Raw genomic sequence first — 4,346 nt, forward strand, 5'->3', positions numbered from 1 at the left:
GAACATCGTGTATGCGTTCGACTAATAATTCCATTGTAATAATAAAGCGCCGGTTCCGGCGTTTTATTCAAAATCTCGGATTTTGGCAAAACTACAGCACCTAGAGCCTTGATTTTTGCAGGGTATATTGGTTTAATAAAGTACAATTTAATCGTGTGAAAAAAGGAATTTTAAAAATTCAGTGAGGGCGTCTTCCTCAGCAAATGTTATAATATGGCTTTAAGCTAAACAACCTATGTGGAGGAATTTTATGCATGAGCAATCACATCAAAGACAATGACGTCGTAGTAATGAATACCCTCTATGATATTTTGTAAATATTGTGTATTTTGTTGCTATTTAGAACATGTATACAATGAGGCCCTGCTTGAAAAGCAGTGCTTGTCACTGAAGCAGTATAACCCTCAATATTAAAAGAAAGAATAAATAAATAAATAAATAAATAAATTGTAGGTCACAAAATTAAAGGAGTATTTCGTGATCCTAGCATCCTCTTTTTATGACATTTTTCAGTACATATCCACGAAAAAAGCATATTCCCAAAATTTTAGTTGATTCCGATATTGCGTTTGCGAGTTATGCATGATTATGTGTATTATACACTGGAGTCGTTCCATATCAACTCACCTAATTTTCAGAAAAAGTTGGCTGGACACCCTCTCAGATTTTCTTTAAAATCACTTATATCATACACCTATGGGTCAAATGAACACATTTCAAACGGAAGGTCTCAATTCCTTGTCGTTTCTGAGTTATGGCTCGTTGAATATTTGATGTTTTTTGATGCAATTTGTCCACTTCCCATTGAAATACACACAAAATTGTCCTAAATACCAACCCAATTTTATTATGTGGAAATGAGCCATCATAATCAAACTCACATATTCAAAATATTTATGATGTTCCTCTGTACCAGAATCAAAGTGGTGTCAAGCCATCTTCATGGTTAAATGACTGTTTGGAGATCACATTGAAATACACAGTAATGTTCTAATTCCCAGAATGCAAAGTTCATCCATTTACTGTGTATTTCAATGAGAGATTCAAACACTAATTTAGTCATGAAGATGGCTTGACACCACTAAGATTTTTGGTATAGAGGAACATCATGCAAGTATTTTGAATTTGTGTGAGTTTGGTTATGGTGGATTATTTCCCACAAGGTCAAATGGGGTCACGAACGGGGGTTCTTTTGGCTGAGGAGTCATCTTTGATCCCCTGTGAAATTTTTATTAAGCCAATGAGTGGTCTACCCTGATATAGGGGGTCACACCTGAACCTATATTGCCTACTAAAGGCAAAATAGATGATGTCTGACATCTAGGATGAAGAGGAGGGGGGGGGGTCAAAAACAGGAATATGTTATGTGCGTCAGCACGAACATGCATTTTTATATGTCTATATCAGCAAATGGGGGTGAGATACATTGTTTACGAGTCCAGAATCTGGTTATTTGGGTCAAAGACACCCTAGGTTCCAATTTGTAGCCCTGTAGTTTACCCCTAGGGGAAGATATGGATGTCTAAACTCGGAAGAAAACTAATGTCGCGACACACGTGCCCAAAAAGGGGGGTCTGACCCAATTTTCAATAGGCTGGTTCTCGGAAACGACAAGGAGTAGAGACCTACCATTTGAAATGTGTTCATTTGGCACATAGGGCTATGATAAGTGATTTTAAACAAAATCTGAGAGGGTGACCAGCCAACCCATTAGGTGATTTGAGATGGACTAACCCACTGCTCCATAGACAATACGTTGTAATTTCGTTCTGGTGCACCAGAACGAAATTCAAATTTCACGATATCTTTGCTAAACGAATTAATCTGCAAGAAATATTTTGTACATAAACATTATGTAGCCAGAGGTTTCCAGTGATATAAAAATCTCAACTTTTTTTGAGAAAAGTGGGGGATGAGGCTGTGGATCACGAAATGCCCCTTTAAGGCAGCTGTGTACTCTCAGACATGCATGTAGTAAAAGTGCCATAACTTTTTAATTATTAACGCTAGACATATAAAAGTATACATTTTTATATAGGCAAGACATCAATGAATCTTAATATGGTGTAAAAACAACAATTATGAAGAAAATCACAAAAAAAGTGAGTTTTTGGCAATTTTTGTTCGGTACATCATAAGGCCATGTGTCTTGAACTCGCCCCATTTTGCGTTGCACAGCCTTTTTGAGCTTATTTACGCCTTCCGAGGTTGAAATTGACATAAAATTTTAAGTATGCACTCCACCCCATACAAACTATATACATTTCCTGAAAGGAAATTGCATGAGCAACCCAAATATGCCATTAAAAAAATGGTAGGGGGTATTGTTAAGTTGTCCAGACTGAAATTGTCGGCAAAAATTTAACTTTTTCAGTTTTTATCTTTCAAGATATATTTTTTTAACCTCTGCCCCTATCTTTAATTGCTCATCATATTTGCACTCCCCATGAAATTTCCCTTCAGAAAATGTATACTTGTATAGGGGTAGGGCATATATATCTATTTTCTTACTGTTTCGGAAAATGACCTTAAATGACCTTTGACCTGTGACCTTTGACCCCACCTTTGACCTAAAACATAGCTTATCTAATACCTCTTTACTTATGGACACTTGGGTCCAAGTTACATTGAGAGGGGCCTTATAATTTGCAAATGGGAGCAATTGAAAAATATAACTGCAATGCTCATGATGCTGTGCCTTCCATAGGGATTGTACAGCCCGCTTCCTCAGCCACCGCTTCCTCAGCCACCGCCACCCTGAATATCCCAAAAACAAATGGACATATCTCCAACACCCTAAAACACACCTTAATGATTTCGCACAGCATGTAGTATGGAGTTTCAGCTTTAAATTGACACCAAACTTATGTCTGTAGTACATGTGGTTGTCAAGTTATAAAAAATTTTGGTGAAAGGATCTTGAAAAATGCAACGCCGCCACCCTTTTTGCGTGGCGAGTTCAAAACACATGGCCATAACAAAAAAACACCCTTTCCAAAAAGTTTTGTTTTGTTTTTTTCTTAATCTTGAGACACCATTCCAAAAACGCTTTTTTTAGTTTTTGATATTGGCCTTATTTTTTGAGATATTGACCATATAAGGCATCAAAATGAACTTTTAAAATTCACAAACGCCCATTTGCACAAAATGATGCCTAAAATCGGAAATAGACCAAAATATAAAAAAATGAGAAAACTGTTTCTTAAGTCGATCATGCTTTTTATGATGAGCATAATTGCTTACCTATAGATGCTGTATTTATTGAGTTATCGTGTACCTAAATCGTCATTTTACCCAGATAATGAACATTGAAATAAAGGCCGTTGAAGTTTAAAGTGGTCATATTTTGCACTTTGATCGAAGATCACAGGAGAATGCGGCAGTTCTCGTTTTTCTACCTTACATTACGTTAACATCGGGTAAATCCACAGCCCTTTGAGAAGTTTTGGCGAAATCTATTCATATCTTGATGTTTAAATCAGGGGAAAGAACTTGAAAAAATTCACATTTTATCAGCTAAACGGAGCCATTTCACCGCTAGGTTTCTGTGAAATCAGCGCTTCCGCGGTGCTTCCATAAGATGCGCCGCGCAGCTAAGCGTTATGTGTATGCGCAGCGTATCTGTGCGTTAACACATCGCGAGTCTACATAACGCGATGAGTTGTTGCGCGCGTATACCCGATGGTACAACAAAGATTTTCTTTCCTTTTAAATTACGGAAACGAGTGAAATAGTGAAATAAAATCCATAAAATAGAGCAGTTGAGTTAACAAATCTGGATTTTCTTTCCTTGTATTTATAAAAAACATAACAAAGTAAATACATTTCAAAAAAGCTCAATTTCGCGAAAGAAACAATGTCTTGAGTACACAGCCGCGTTAAATACTGCAACAATTTTAGGAAGTCACCAAAAAAAAGACACCATCAGTGAGTGTAATGTTTTGATTGCTATTCAAGTTCACTCCTTTAGACTGCCAAAATCAGAATCAGAATAAATCTATTCTGCTGACAAATATGCATAGATTTTTATACAGTAGATAAAGTAAAACGCTGGAAATAACTTACTGAAGACAAGGTCTCTCTAATCCGTCCAAAAACCTCACCTGAAAATCCTGTTTGTAAACACTTGGATAGCGCCACCACTCATGCTAGCAAATTAAAGCCACTCAGCTTTTCCAAAATTATAAATGTATTTGTAAAAGATTCGCTTTTTGAAATGAAAATGTGCTTTTAAAATTAAAATTTTTATCCCAAATTCTAATTTTATGAACAATTTTAATATCTAAAAGCGTTTAAACTGTATAATCATGGTTGTGGAACCTATTGAGTTTTTGAGAGCGCCTAGC

The 4,346-nt window shown here is 36.3% G+C and overlaps 1 protein-coding gene across 8 annotated transcripts in view; it reads right to left on the reverse strand.

The window, feature by feature from the left end:
- Positions 1-4,194, reverse strand: part of LOC140142051 (STE20-related kinase adapter protein alpha-like) — a 29,902-nt gene extending 25,708 nt beyond the window's left edge. For 3 of the 8 annotated variants that reach the window (XM_072163983.1, XM_072163981.1, XM_072163978.1), the window contains exon 1: positions 4,066-4,194. The gene's annotated coding sequence lies outside the window, so the exon portion shown is untranslated. Of the gene's footprint in view, positions 1-3,243; positions 3,262-4,065 lie in introns of those variants that run through there. The other 5 variants (XM_072163982.1, XM_072163984.1, XM_072163985.1 and 2 more) reach the window with 5 other exon arrangements.
- Between the last annotated feature and the right edge of the window lie 152 nt (positions 4,195-4,346).

The sequence above is a fragment of the Amphiura filiformis genome, chromosome 20 (assembly GCF_039555335.1).
Source record: "Amphiura filiformis chromosome 20, Afil_fr2py, whole genome shotgun sequence".
NCBI classification, from domain to species: domain Eukaryota; kingdom Metazoa; phylum Echinodermata; class Ophiuroidea; order Amphilepidida; family Amphiuridae; genus Amphiura; species Amphiura filiformis.